Source organism: Apium graveolens, unplaced genomic scaffold, assembly GCF_009905375.1.
Source record: "Apium graveolens cultivar Ventura unplaced genomic scaffold, ASM990537v1 ctg3306, whole genome shotgun sequence".
NCBI classification, from domain to species: domain Eukaryota; kingdom Viridiplantae; phylum Streptophyta; class Magnoliopsida; order Apiales; family Apiaceae; genus Apium; species Apium graveolens.
In genome coordinates this window covers 33,024-49,939 of record NW_027418029.1, presented here as the reverse complement: position 1 = coordinate 49,939, position 16,916 = coordinate 33,024, and positions in this window count along the sequence as shown.

The following is a 16,916-nucleotide window of genomic DNA, read 5'->3' as shown; positions in this document are numbered from 1 at the left end:
TTGAAGGACTACAAGATGGAGATTACCATGAGAGCCTCAAATTTGACAATGTGGAGATGGTTAGTGATGACAGTGATGATGAAAGTGATCAAGAAACTAATACTAAGGATAGTGCAGGAAAATCTACCTCCAATGAAGCTGTTAACTTAACATCTGTCGAGTTACAAAATGCATCATCCGTCGGTAGATAACCTGCATCATCCGTCAAGAGACAACTAGCCTCATCCGTCGGTACTCAAAATTCACCATCCGTCGGGTTATCACAAAGAGCTGAAAGTCAGAATAGATCACTTTCAGAAAATTTCCCTCTCTCAAATCAAAGATCCATAAACTCAGGGGGAGTTTCAAACAATCAAAACTCAATCACATATCAAGACAACAATGAGGCCTCTTCATCTAGAGCTAATCTACCTCAACAAAGGAAATGGACAAAGGATCATCCTTTTGAGCTTATCATAGGTGATGTATCTTCTAGAGTTCAAACAAGGAGAGAAACTCAAGAAGAATGTCTATACAACAGCTTTCTTTCTAAGGAAGAACCAAAGAAGGTAGAAGAAGCTTTGTTGGATCCTGATTGGATTTTAGCTATACAGGAGGAGCTAAACCAATTTGAAAGGAATAAGGTATGGAAGCTGGTGCCCAAGCCTAAAGGAAAGAATCCAATAGACACCAAATGGGTATTCAGAAACAAGATGGATGAAAATGGCACAGTGGTCAGGAACAAATCTAGATTGGTTGCTAAGGGTTATTGTCAACAAGAAGGAATAGATTTTGACGAAACATTTGCTCATGTTGCAAGACTTGAAGCCATCAGAATTTTCTTAGCCTATACAGCCCATGTCAATTTCAAGGTCTATCAAATGGATGTCAAGAGTGTCTTTCTAAATGGAGCTTTGGAGGAGGAAGTCTATGTAAGTCAGCCTCCTGGTTTTGAAGACTCAAATTTCCCAGATTATGTCTACTATCTATTGAAAGAACTCTATGGACTGAAGCAAGCACCTAGAGCCTGGTATGACACTTTATCAAAGTTCCTTTTGGAAAATCACTTCACAAGAGGTACTGTAGATAAAACTTTATTCTTTAGAAATGTTAATGGCTCTAGTATACTTGTTCAAATTTATGTAGATGACATTATTTTTGGCTTTACAGATGAAAAACTTTGCAAAAAGTTTGCCAAATTGATGCAAAGTAAGTATGAAATGAGCATAATGGGGGAACTAACTTACTTTCTTGGCTTACAAGTTAAGCAAGTTAGTGATGGAATATTCATTAGTCAAACTAAATACATCTATGATCTATTAAAGAAGTTTGAACTAATGGATTGCACATCTGCAAAAACTCCCATGGCCACTGCAACTAAACTTGAATTAAACACTACTGAAAAGTCTGTGGATATTTCAAGTTATAGGGGCATGGTTGGCTCACTTCTGTACTTAATAGCTAGTAGGCCAGATATAATTTTTGCTACATGTCTTTGTGCTAGATTTCAGGCTGATCCTAGAGAATCTCACTTAGTAACTATTAAGAGAATTTTCAGATATCTTAAGGGAACACCAAAACTTGACATTTGGTACCCTAGAGATTCTGGTTTTGATCTAACTGGTTATTCGGATGCAGATTATGCAGGTTGTAGAATTGATAGAAAAAGTACAACAGGAACCTGTCAATTTCTAGGAAATAAGCTAGTATCCTGGTTTAGTAAAAAGCAAAATTCAGTTTCTACTTCTACAGCTAAAGCTGAATATATTGTTGCTGGCAATTGCTGTGCACAGATTTTCTGGATGAAAAACCTATTGCTAGACTATGATCTGCAAGTGGAAAAAATTCCCATTTTCTGTGATAACACAAGTGCAATTGCCATCACTGAAAATCCAGTACAGCATTCAAGGACAAAACACATAGACATCAAGTACCACTTCATAAGGGAACATGTAATGAATGGTACTGCTGAACTATATTTTGTTCCAAGTGAAAAGCAGCTTGCAGATATATTTACCAAGCCACTGGATGAATCCACCTTTTCAAGGTTGGTAAGTGAGTTAGGTATGCTAAATTTCTCTTAAATTTTTACAGATATTTTGCAAGTTGTAATGCAGCCAGAAATTTAATTGATTTTTCAGTCTTTGATGAAATTTTGGCTAAGTCAAAATTTGCACCCGAAGGATGATCATTATCCATCGAGTTTGATCATCCGTCGATATACATTTTAGTAATAAAATCAATTACTTTTCTGGAATATTGTATGACTCGACGGATAACTGATTTATCCTCATCCGTCAAATTGTCTTATTCTTAGCCGTTGATTCTCTGAACATTATCCATCGAGTATACTTACAGTTTGTAAGCATAACACGATGGATTATGAAGGAATTTTTACAGTTTATTTTTTTAACGGCTATTTTGGGCAATTCTTATTGGTTACTTTATTTTTACTTTATTATTTTTGACAGTTATTTTTGAGATAGTATAAAAGCTTAATTCATTTCTATTACTTTTCTTTTATCATTCTCAAATCATCTGCTCTAAATTCTCTCTTTCTCAAAAGCAATTATCATCTCTATCTCTGCAATTTCCACTCTCTAACAATGGCACCAGTAGTCAAGATCATGTCACAAACTGGATACATCTATGAGAAAAACAACTTCACGGCTCTAGTAAACATGGGGATTCAACATTCAAGTGACTACCACAAAATGATGGATTTTATGAAGAACTGCAAACTCAGCTATGCAATGCTAGAATCACCCACCATCTACTGTGAGATTGTTGAAGAGATTTGGATGACTACTACATAAACTCTACTGATAAGACCATCATACTCACTATTAAAGGTAAAGAATTCTGTATCAATAGTGATGTTCTTAAAGCATGTTTCAAAATTCCTGACAATAATGTGACCTCACCACACACAGATACTGATATTGTTAATATGCTTAATTCCATGAACTATGCACTCTCTACTTCTAAGTTAAGTGATATTAGGAGGTTGGATCTTAGGAAAGAATGAAGTTTCATGTGTGATGCAGTTACCAAGGTCTTTTCTGGTAAAGTCAGTAATTTTGATTCTGTCAATATTTCTATGCTTAATATGCTTTACATGCTAGTTACAGATAAGTTCTTTAATTTTAGTGATCTTGTTTTGTTTGAGTTGGGGTTTAAATTAGGGGAGTTAAACAAGAGGGGTAAAAATGTTTACTATGCTAGATTTCTCATGATGCTAGCTAACCACCTCTCTGAGTAAATTGTGCTTGAGAACCCAAACAACAAATTAGATTGTTGGGTTCAAGAGAGAAGAATTATTGCAGATTTAAACAGGGCAAACCATCATAAGGAGGTGCCACTCTTCTATTTCCCTGTAATGGAAGCACCTCAGGTAAGTGAGGTAAGTTCATCTGTCCCTACTCTTCCAACCTCACAGATTTCTTTGAATTCTAGTGTAGCTATGGCAACTGTGTCAATGACCCACCAGTTCTCTACCCAAGCTACCAAATCAACAAAAATTTCTAAATCCAAGTCAAAGAAAGCCCCCTCTGGTATCTATCAAAAGATGCCAGTTGCAAAATACACCAAACCAAGAGAGGGGAGTTTGAAGGTGGGTAAGGTAGGTGAGGGACAAGGTGAACATAAAAGAAACCCTAAGGATAAGGTTGGAGAGGTGAGTGTTTCCCAGCCTAGCCACACTGCAGTTTCCCAATAAACTGCAGTGTTTAATAAGGATAAAAGCACATTTCTAGTTGCTTCCTCCCAAAAGGATGTAGCTATTGAACAAAGCTCTCAACCAAGAGCACAGGCCAAAAGGGTAAGGGACACAAGCTCACCCCAAACCTATGCTAGAAAGAAGAAATCAAAAACCATTGGGGATGCACAGGGTACACACATTGTGCAAACTGGTGCTAAAGAAATAGTCACTGCACTTTCACAAAGTCAGTTTGATGTGGCTCCATTAAATGTGGAGTCACAGCCAAAATCTTTAGTAATAGAAGCACCCCAAATACCAAATTCTCCCACAAACTCTCTAGATGTGAACATGATCAACACATCAATTCCTGATTCCCCTTCTTTAACTCTGTTGGAGAAGCCAAAATCTAGTGCAAGTGAGCATCATATTTTGGATGATTTGTTGGCTCACTTGCCAATTCTTTCAGGAACTATTGAGACATCTGTGCCAAAATACTCATCAATCTGCACAGAGTCCACAATAGTTTCCACTCCAAACTCATTTATTCCTTCTCTCTCGATGGATATTGTTCATCCGTCGAGTAATGATTGTATCCCGATGGATAAGCTTAACAGCAGTTATCCGCCGCTAGCCAAACTACTACCCCGACGGATGTCTCCTATCCGTCGAGTGTCTCTGCACAGCTTCAAATTTCCTCAATTATCTCAAGTGCAGAAAACTTAGTGGTAGTACAATCACTTCTAGGATTGAGGGAAGGGAGTGAAAATATGAGTGAGAGTCTGGGTTGCTCCCAGGAAAAAGGATAGGAAAAGAGTGAAAATATGCAATCCATTTCTTCAGGATTGGAAAAAGAGAGTGAGAAGAGTCCCACCTTAGATGGTGAAGGTGTGAGGGTGGGGAGCCAAGGTGAGACTTTGATGCAAGAAAAGAGAGATTATGAGAGAAAAACAGGTATTGAAGATATAAGGGTGGATGTTATTGTAAGTGAGTTAATGAATGTCCAGGATGCAGACAAGGAGGGACTATCTCAGCAACCTCAAGCTGTTATAGATTCCACCTCCCTTGATGCTGAGACATTTACTCACCCTGTTTCAGCATATCAACTTCTAGCTGAACAGGGAAATGACAATGTAGAAAGGATGCTTAACTTGGTGCACACCACACAGTCAATTCTAAGAGCTAAGGATGCCATCACAGCTTTGCCCTCTACAGCTGGTGATGTTGATTATGAGACTGGTGGTTCAGAAGAATTCTTTGGAGGTGATGGTGAAGATAGTGAAGAAGAGCCATTGGACATAGGGGGAGAAGTAGGCTCCAATTCAAGATCAGGCATGCCATCTTGGGCATTTTCAAAGCACTGTGATGAACACTACTTCAAGACAACCCTGATTCAACTCATAAATCAGACAAATTCTATTCTTCAAACCACCACAAATGCCAACACCAAGAAGCTCCTTCAAGCACATCTTTCTTCTCTGCAACTACAACAAATTCAATGCTTCCAACATGCTCGAGATGTCAACACTATCAAGGGTGATATTGATGAGATGAAAAAGTCCATTTCTGACAAGATGGACTCTAAACTTTCAGAAGCTACAATGCTTGACATCAAGAGACAACTCAGGAAAAATTCTGATCTTGCCACAAAGATAGATACCTTAGATACAAGAATGTCAGCAATGGAAGCATCTCTTACAGCAATTCATCTATACCAAGCTCAACAGACAGACTTGCTTCAGAAACTGGTGGCTGCACAGACCTCCTCTACTCAACTTGCTGATAACAAAAAGGGGGAGAAAGAGGATTCTAGGAGTGAGGGGGAGCAAAAAGTGCTCAACATTGAAGTTAGCAAAGTAATTGTGCCTTCAATTACTTTCACCAAGCCACCAGCCAAAGATAACATTGATCTGATAAATGAAGCAGCGGATAATATAAGAGCAGCTGAAAAGGAGCAGTTGATTCCAATCAACTAGGAGAAAATTGATGAGGACATTCAAAAGAAGTTTGGGCTAGCAAAGAAGCCAGAAAAGTCAGCCATTCATCACTCTCAATTCAGGAAAATCTCTGTGAATGAAATGAGCATGAACTATCTGGAAAGAGGATAGCCATCCTGCATCAAATCTCCAAAGGCTGAAATAATTTTGAAGCCAAGGGTGAACTATCCAAAATCATCACTAAAGATTGAAGCAAGAAAAGAAGCAAGCTGCTCTAGATGCTAAAAAGGTTAAACAAAGGAAAGAGCAAGCTGCTATCTTAGCCAAATTGCAAGCTGTGAAAACCACTCAACAAATCTCTGCCAAGCCATCTGAAATCACTGAATCTCAAGATCTAAAGAAGCAAAGTGAACCACAACAGAAGAAGTCTCACAGATACAAGGAATTGGCTAAAATAACCAAAAGGAAATTGGACCTTGTTGATAAAGAATTGGAGGATCAATTTCCAAAGGAATCCACTCCAACTACAACTCAAGCATCAAAACCCTAAGTGGTATTTGAAGACAATAAGGTGGTGGATCCTTACAGGAACATTCATGGTGAACCTATTGTGCCTAAGGATGAACCAATAGACTGGGAAAGTCTACTAATTCCTAACTTCAATTAGCCAATCCTTAACAAGCCAAAGAGAACAAAGTCAAGAGCAGTCAAGAAAGTGAAGTTGTCCCCTCTCAAATCCAAATCTCTAATCAAAGCTCAATCCAAAGTCAGCAAGGGAGATTACATGTACTTATGTGACATCAAGGAATTCTCTGATCTAAACCTCTATCTAGATGAACTAGAAGAAGTAAGAGGGATTGATGTTTACAGGAATCTACCTGAAAGGTTAGTGTTCAAGAAGGGAGGAAAAGAGATACAGTAGCCACTTCACAGGATCCTTCAAGAAAGCCAATTTGTGCTGATTAAGGTTTATTCATCATTCAAGAAGAACTTTGGATTCAATGTTACAGCAAGAAGACTTGTTCTTAAGAAGATTGAAGAACTGAGAAATATTAGAGCCAAAGATACACTCCCAAAGACTCTTACTATTCCCTACATAGGAAGTAGAGTGCATCTAAGGCTCTACTGGCTGATGGAGTTCATGGATGACAAAGGAGTTAGAAGATTTTTCAGATTAGAAGACCAATTGAGCATCTCTAGCAATGATACTCTTTTGGAAATGCAAGAAAAGCTAAATCTCTCAAAATCTGATGAACTAGAATTCCACAGACAACTTCAAAATCAGATAGAAGAAAACAATAGAAAGCTTGGGAAGAGATCCAAATCTTCAAGGAAATAGATTAATCTGCTCAGGCTAGTGGAGCACCTTGAAAATGACTGTGAGCCAATCTTTGTACATTTTGTTAATTGAAGCAATTTACAGTTTTATCTACTTACCTTTAAAAGCTGTATTTTTAGGGTGTTTTGTTATCATCAAGTTTCTCTTAATTTATGGCTACAATTCTAGTAGACATAAATTGGGGGAGATTGTTGTGGATATGTTGTGAACTTGATGATTTCATTAACAAAACACCTTAGTAGATTTAACTTAGTGAAAAATGTAGCACTCGACGGATAAGCAAATATAGTCCCGACGGATGACTCATTATAGTCCCGACGGATGACTCATTATAGTCCCGACGGATAATGAATTGTTATCCATCGAGTGAGTAGCTTATGTAATAATAAGTCGGTAGCACATTTCTGCATACATCTTTGTATGAATTCTGTAGTAGCATATAAGTTATGTTGACTTTAATTAGATATGCAGAATAGGTTGATTAATTGTACATAGATGATGTCTTGTAATTCTGCATAAATGAAATGAAGTCAAGTGCCAGATTGCTACTCGACGGATGATCAACAAAGCTACTCGATGGATGATCAACAAGACAACTCGACGGATGATCATGTACTCAATGGATGATCAATTCAAATATCTGTTGACAGTGACAACACAGTCACATGCGTCGAGTGTATGCAAAAGGAATGTGGAAGCCTATTCAACTGGGTTTTAGAGAACAAAGAAGCATTGCCATTTCCATGCTATTATGAAGATATTCAAAGATGCTGGAATAGAGTAATGAAGCAGTAGAGTATTAGCCTTGATAGGTTTTGTTTTATTATCTTGTCTTATTACTTTGTAATATTGGTGATATATAAACCAAGAAGTAGCAAATAGAAAAACAACAAGACTAAGAATATTTTCTCAGAGAAAGCTGTATTCTTAGCATTTCTCTGTAAACTTAGTTGTTCATATTTGTAAGCAGCTGTGAGCTAATTTAGCTACACAGAGTTCTCTTGATATAATATATATCTCTGGTGGATACATTCAAATCCACCAAAAAGTTTTTAAAGACTTGTGTTTTTAATTACTTGTGTTTTAATTTTACTAACTTCTTATTCCGCACTCTGCAAATCAAACACTTATATATTATTAAGATAAAACATTTTATAATTTGTGAAAAAGGTTCAAGAATTCCATTCAACCCCCCTTCTGTAATTCTTGTTGCATTGTTAGGGACTAACACCTAAAGAGAAAGGCATTGTGATCAAGGAGAAGTCAAATTCTGAGGTTTCAAAGCCTATGACAAGATCACATATTGATCCCAAAGACAAAGGGAAAGGAAAAGTTGATGAACCTATAAAACCACAGGAGATGAATATTTCTCAAATCCTGATAAAACCTGTGTGCAAACTGGTTCAAGTTACTGATGATATTCTTGCTGAAGATGAAGATGTTCAAACTCTGAAAAGAAAGAAGATTTATGAAGTATCAAAGACAACCTCTGACAAGGCTCAAGTTGTTCAGAGTGAAGGACAACAAGTTACAGCAAAACAACAAGTTCTGACAAAGTCATCAAGTCAACCTCTGACAGTGCTCAAGTTGATTTAGAGCTGATAAAAAGAAACTTCTGTGGAAAAGTGTCAAACCATCAGATCCAAAGAAAATCCAATTGTTGTCTGATTTCATGACTATTGGGTTAAATGCTGGAGAACCAAGAGATAGGGCTGGACTAGGTTCTGATGAAGCTAAAATCAAGACAGGAGTTGAAGTTGCTACTAGAGATCCATTTCTATTAACTGACAAACCTCTTGAAGATGTTACACAGAAACATCTTGATAAAGTTATACCTGTTCAAGTGGTTCTGGATGTTCATGACAAGCACAATGTCAAAAAAAATCTGATTCTTTTTCTTGAAGATGGAAGGATATATCAAATGTCAGAATCAGATGTGCTAAACAAAACACTGAAAGAACTTCAATTCTTTCATTACCTTTTACAGGTAAAGTCTGATATTACCAGGAGATGGTCAAATTTCATATTGAAGACCATAGAAGATAAAGCAATAATGTCTGGTTCAAGAATTACATAATTCATTCCTAACATAGTTGAAAATGATGGAAGTGAGATTCCAATGAAGAAGGATTCTGCTATGCTCGAAGTGATACTGAATGAGAAATGTATGTGCTACAATAAAGATTCTTCTAATCCTAAGGTAATAAGACTGAATGATGGTTTAGAAAGAAACCATATCTCTTCTTTAAGGACCGCAATCTATCAAATTGGAAGTTAGAATGAAGAGATGAAGCAAGTCAAGACTACACTATCTCAGGTCCTGAGGGTTAAAGAAGAAAAGCTGATATCAAACTTTGTCAAGAATCATTTTGGATTCAGATTGACTCAGTGAGATTGGTAAAAGCTACAAGGACTGTTAGTTGTAGTTAGTTATTCAGTTAAACTCTTAATGCATTTGTACTTAAATGTTTTTGACATCGTCAAATCTATTAACTTGTATATTCTACATAATTTACAAGTTGGGGGAGATTGTTAAATATATTTGAGATGTCATGTCTAATATGTTTCATGTTTAGTTTTCAGATCTTAACTAACAGGAAATATCAGGACTTACTGGAAGTCAGAACATGAAATCAGGACTTAAGGTCATATCAGAATTTAAGTACGAGAAGACTTACAATTAAGGAAGGAAACTGATTTACAGGAAAGAAGATAGAGACTAATACAAAAGAAGATATGCATGGAAACAGTTAGAGGACTGAAAGACTTGTATAAGATATCTGATTGATATATTTTAGGAGACAGATTTATATTCCATATCAATTAGAAGTTATCTTGTAACTGTGTACTATATAAACACAGACATAGGTTTACATTGTATGTGTTATCATTATCGAGAAGATCATACATTGTAACCTAGCAGCTCTCATGATATTTGTTCATCACTGAGAGAGAACAGTTCCATTGTAACAGAGTTTATTATATCGAATACATCTGTTTTCTGTTACTTGTGTTCTAAATCGATTTGATTGTATTAAACACTGTATTTAACCCCCTTCTACAGTGTTGTGTGACCTAACAGTTTAAAAGATGTTTGTTGATGAATCTATGTTAGTACTTGTAATGAGTTATGATTTTGAAGGGTTTTGACTTGAATTGGTAGTTTAGGTAAGATCTTGTGTTCTTGATGTTGGTTGATGTTTTGGGTGAGGATTTGGTGGTTGTTTGGATTGGTAATTTGGGAAAATCGCGTAAACATAGCCGTCGTAACGCCCGTTTGCATATAAACTGTTGTGCAGGACTTTCGGAATAACTTTTCCATCTTTAGCTATATCATTTCTTAAGCTTCGTTTTGGTATGTGGTTCGCTTAGATCCGATGTACGGTTTAGAAGAAACGACCATTTTAAGTAACGGCATTTCGCGAACGAACCCTTACCCCTCGCATAACTTTGAGACCTTGTTTAAGGCCCTTAAAAGACTAATTGGATTATGAAAACAATTTTGTAAGGTGGATTTGGCAGTTGGTAAAGTACTCGCGGAAGAGTCGCCTTAAAATGTTTAACGGTTAATTTTATAAAAATGGTGGATCCGAGGGTACTCGAGCGACTTGTGTAAATCGTTAAGGGCAAAAGCGAACATTAGGGTCTAAGTGGATAAATTCTAGTTTCTTAAGAGACCGTGGTTTAATTCCGGCTCATGTTGTTGCTCATAGGTTACCGGACCCACTCTAAGCTTAAGTCTACCCCGAAACACTCAGGCAAGTTTTCTACCCGTTATACTGTTGTTGTGATGTAAATATATTGATGCATTATCTTAAGATAAGTGCATGGTTGTTATTAACAAGTCTTGCGATATAATGAAGCATGTTGATATGATATATATATATATATGCATGCCTGTTTCGTAATCTTGATATTTCATTGTCGTTTCAAATATTTTAAACTGCAAAATTCCTATGCTAGAGATAGGCATTATTAGCGTATACCCTTAGTATAGGGGACCCAAAGTTGAACATTTTCCTAAAACCGGGAGGCGAGGTTCCCGAGTATATTTTATATCGTTTTCTATAACTATTAATCGAATAAGGTATATTCGATAGTTTAGAATAATAATCAAACTTATTTTCGATTATTTGAATAAAGATCTTACTTTCGTATAAGTATACCTTTTGTTATTTATTATTTATTTTAAGTATAAGTTTTAAAACTTCTACTTCATTTATTGTTATAATGATTATCCTTTATGGGAATATTATTTAAATAATAATATTCATATATTTTTTAACATATCAGGACTGATTTATTTTATTAAATCATCATTACTCCAAACATTCTTAAAAATGTTTTCGAGTTTTCAAAATGATTTTAAAATTTAGAGCGGATCCCAAAACTCATTTTCAAATTTAAGATCTTCCTTTCGAAAGGGATTTAAATACATGCTCAAAACCTAAGGGATCCGGCTCCGTGGTGTATTTTTGGCGCAACGAAGTTGCTAATTTGATAAAAGAGTTTGATTACTTGCCCAACATTCGGGAAGCAAGCCCAATTGAAATGCGTCGACATAAGCGACATGGGCTCAGTGGGAGTCCATCAAGGTGTAAGTGGCTGAGTGGCAGTCCATCAAAGCATAAGTGGCTGAGTGGCAGTCCGACATAAGGTCCTAATACGGCCAGAGTGATGACCAGTGGGGAATTCATCCATCTACTATTAGAAAATGTTACTTAATTGGTATCTTTGCCTGATCAGCAAGATAGCCGGTTTATGCCAAGGTTTTCTGTTTTCCAAATTCATTGGATATTGCAACTCTGATTATACTTTTCATAACAGAGGTTTTCATGGAGTGTATGAGATTATATATATATATAGGTATATATATCGGGACTTAATGAAGTATCTCGTAACTTCATTTCTTTTAAATGATATTTCAAAGATTGATTTTATTCAAGTCTTATCTTGTAGTCTCATCTATGTGGTAAAATTTTGACACTTATTATACCTTGAACGGTGGTATGTCAAGTAGTATTCATAAAAGATATAAGTATATGGGAGTACCTTATAACTTCATCTTTTCAACTTATATCTAGTAAATGATTATCTTATGCATGACAAAGATTTTCATAAAAACGTTAAGGCAATGTTAGATCTATGAGCTCACATTGTAACGATATTTTCTAAAAAGTCCATTTAATGGAACTCTGTGTATGGTATGCACGGCAGAGGATTTCAAAGATTTATGAAAAGTATATATTGACTATTTTGCGACTTCGTCGCCTTAAGATATTGAACTTGGTTCAATTCTGCTTGACCAAGACTTTCATGAGTACTATGAGAATTCTCATTTATTGTTAATTATTATACATGTTATTTTGGTGGGCTTGTTGCTCACCCTTGCTTTATTCTTTCATCACACAACAACAGCTAGACAAGATGAACAGGACCAAGCTCCCAATTCGCAAGCGGATAGGAAACGTTTAGCAGTTTCCTGTAGGCGTTGATGCCGATGTAGCTGAGGTAGGAACTACCAATAGGCTAGGCTTTCAACTTTTGATTTACCAGACTTATGTATATTTATGAATTGTAATAATGGCAAAGAATATGTAAATCTATTCAGAAACCATTTTTTGGTATAAAGACTTATAATTGTGGAATAAAATGACTTGTGTTATTTTTTGTATTCATCTCCGAGACTATAACTTATGGTATGCGTGTGTATGTGTATATTGTGGGGTCACGGTACACAGTAGTTGGTTGTTTATTAAGATTAAGTGTTATTAAAGGAAATGAAACTCGTGACAACCTGGATCTCCTACCCCGGATTTAGGGGTTTTACAGAAATGATATCAGAGCTAAGCATTATAAACCTCAGTGATGATGCAACGTTAGAATAATAAGTTCACTAAGATAATAAGAACTCTTTCCAAGTTCATAGTCGGACTACCTAACGTAGTATTGACAGTTAAAACCCTTATGGGAACCCTTATAAATATCATGATAGTAACATAGATCGTTATCGTATAAGGTAGCGGGGCACCGAACCCTGAAGTTCAAGAGAAACAACACGATGATGTTTTAATATATATTGGGGATCAGATTGTGGATCCAATAGCGCACCCTAACGAGGGACCAGATGATGTTCATATTAAGGATGTAGCGGTTGAGGATGTTATCCCAGAAGGGACTGTTGCTGAAGAGGATCCTGTGGGAGATCTTGACAAGAATGAAGAAAGGACCGCTGAGGAATTGATGAGCGTAGTTAGGGAGACTACCAGAGGTATGATTGGCCAGTTACTATCGTAGGTTCGTTCAAGTTTGCAAAGAAAGCATCCCCTTTAACGCGGCTTACTCATAAGACTGAGAAGTTCGAATGGACAGAGAAATGCGAGAACAGCTTCCAAGAACTGAAGAAATAATTGGTGACAGCCCCTATGTTGGCGTTGCCGGATGGAAAAAGAGATTTTGTGATTTGTAGTGACGCTTCGCACAAGGAATTAGGGTGCGTTCTTATACAGCATGGCAGGGTAATCGCGTACGCGTCAAGACAATTAAGGAAATTTGAAATTCGATATCCCACCCATGATCTTGGGCTCACGGCAATAGTTTTGTCCTAAAGATTGGAAGCACTACTTGTATGCAGAGAAGTGCGAGATTTACGCAAACCCTAAGAGCTCAAGTATATTTTCACGCAGAAAGAGCTCAACATGCGCTAGAGGGAGTAGTTAGAGCTAATCAAGGATTACGATTATGAGATTCTTTATCATCTAGGGAAAGCCAATGTGGTGGCTGATGCCTTTAGTAGAAAGGAGAGATTTAAGATGATAATGTCTTCGGAAGAGTTGATAAGAGATTTCGAGAAAATGGAAATAGAAGTGAAGGTAATCGGAGCCGGTACCGAAAAGCTGTTTGAAATTGCAAGGAAGCCCGAATTATTGGAAAAGATCATATTGTGCAAAGAAAAAGTGATGAATGGAGGCAGAGAGCCAATGACTGGAGAAGAGATTAATACCTAGAAAGATGATAAGGGAAGAATGAGGTCTTCCTACATAATTTGGGTTCCAAACGTTCAAGAGCTTAAGGACGGGATCTTAGATGAAAGCCATAGTTCGAGGAATAAGATTTAGGGCAAACCCTGAATGTGATAGTCAGGGAGGTAGTTATCAAGAAAGAAGGAACCCATAACATAATGAAGTGGAAAACAAGGATTTTAACGTATAAGATAACCCCGATTATGGGAGAAGGATGAATCATTTCATATTGAGAAAACAGAAGTCGAGCAAGATAGGGAGAACCGGGACAGTACTCCTATGGGAAATTTATGGACCCGCCTAAACAAAAATTATACTTTTATCCCCAACCACCACCCTGAGGAAACAATGCGGTGGGAAATTCTTTCAGGACCTTTAAGTCTATAAGCTCTCAAAGTTCCAAGGAACAAGCTAACCCAGTCGAGGCAGGAGCCTGGCTAAAGGAAATAGAGGAATCATTTGAGATTCTAAATGATTGATGAAGCGCAAAAGACTGTTTTTGCCACTTACCTTCCTAAGAGAGAGGCCACCAGCTGGTGGAAGGCTAAGGAAGACAGAGAAATAGTGTAGAAGTTTTAGAGCTAGACCAGAGGCGGACAAGTATGATGAATCATGAATCTAGGTTGTGAAATTTGTCAAGGTTTGTTTGAAGGACACGAATCCAAAATGACGGGATGTTTGAAATCAATGATTATGTTTTGTTGGTTCACGAAATGGTTGTAACAGAAACAAAAATAAAAGACTGAAAGGGGAAGGAGCATAAAGAGATATAAAGGAAATAGAGTTGAGATGCGATAAGGGAGTTAGGTATGTGAAACCCTAAGAAACCTTAGCAATAAATATAGAGAAGTGTGTCATCATCAGCGCAATGATGATTGATCATGAGATAAAATCATGGTTTGAAGGCGTAAATGATACATACAATTAATCCCCTTTAAGTTAGGAGTATTCGATGAAACTTTGAGATAGATCGATGGATTAATAAGGGAACACGGATGGACTGAGGTGACAGAAAAGCAAGAAATTAAGAAATTGGATGAAGGAAGTAACCTTCAAAAATGTGAAGTGTATGTAACACCTGTGACTTGATGCCTAAAAGGGAGACACCAAGTATAGAAGATATCCCAACATTGAGATGACTGTTGAGATAAACAACAAAAATAAATGAGGATTTAGTAAGAAGAAGTTCACTTTGAACACGGCCAATATCTTCCAGAACATCCCTGTTATCATTACCAAATCAGACAAGAAAAGCATATAACCATTGTTATCTTTTAGAGGCCACATGGATTGACCTCAGTTTGAATAAGGATGTTGTTGTGAAATTAGGTATAGACTATCGAGGTGGGAATGATTGAATAAGATACCCTTATTAGGAATATATGACTTGATTTATCCATGGAAGGATGCAAGTACCTCTTTAAAGGTGGAATTAAGGATAAAACCTCGATATCTTGAGATAAACCATGGGGGGAATGCATAAAGGTTGGCATTTCACCCTTAATAGGGACAATATGAGTTTGGGTAGTATGGAATGAAGGACTAAGGCAACAACAACCTTTAAAGATCAGTGCAGAAAGTTTTTAGAACTATATAAACAATGGTTCTAGTATTAGTAAATGGTACCTTGATATGCCCTGTACCTAGGGTGTACATGATGAAGGATTTAAGGATAACCTTAGAGGTTTTACAAGGAGAAAGGTAATCTTCAAAGTTCTCAAGAATAAAAATTTTGATAAGGAAATATGACGTATTTATAATAATGCTAGGTGGGGCATGTGTTGAACCACAAGAAAGTATAGATCGACCCAATGAGGGTCGATATTGGTGAAAACAAGGACCCAAGATAAGAGACGTCCTAAGTATGATCGAGAGTCAGTCGTGACAATGTTCTCATCTAAAGACCGAGGCAATAACTTATGAAAAAATAGTAATATTTTTTTTCCTCACCAAATCTTAAGGAAGAGCATTTTCACACAAGCAGTATTTGGAAATGAGGTAGAAAATTTAGTTGAAGATCGTTCAAAATACATTGATTGTAAGGAACTATTACTATCAGGAAAGGCCAATGAGGTGGCCGACATTCTAAGTGTAAGTGAGCGATTATAGGCGCTAGTGTCAGAGGAATACAATAATGATGGTTAAAGTCGTGAAGTTTGTATTATGGTGTGAAAGATTGACATTCCTTCTGATGATTGTGCGATACTCAACCGTAATAGTAGTTTGGTAAAGATTTAATTCATGTTATCGCCGTGAGCGGGATACCTATCTTAGAAGGTCTTATCTTGAGATAAGCCAGGACCATGTTACGAAAGGACTAAATGAACCTTTGAGCTTTATATCTCCTAATAAAGACATATGGTTAATAATGGTGTTAACCTGCTATCGTTGCTTTGATTGAAACTCTTCTGTAATTTTATCTGTTTCATGTCATATGCACGTCAAGTTCATGAGTGTTCTTCTTGAATCATGAATGGTGATCATGTTGCCTCCTTAGAAGAATTCGATACGACAGGTATGGACTCCGTATGGTTAGCTATTAAGATTTCAAGAAAAACGAATGACTACCGTAGGTCCGCGGTGGACTATAGCAATGCAGCAACAATTCTTTTAATAATGAGTTATCATGAGAGTTGTATTGTAATGGATGTTAAGATTGAGTACTACTAATCGGATCGTGGTGGTGTATAAGTTACCATTGATAGACTAACTAGTCGATTATCTACCTATTGAATATTTATTCCTTCTTATCGACAGATAGTCATATTACTATAACGAGGAAGGTTGTGGGGCAAACGTAGAATTCTGGTAATGACGATGTCTAAAATGAAATCCCATATTCAATTTTCAATGTCGAGGGAGTTTCAAAGGTGATTGTTTATAAGCTTGAGTAAGAGCATGGGTCCATAAAACGATGAACGAAATAGTAAATATTCAGGCAT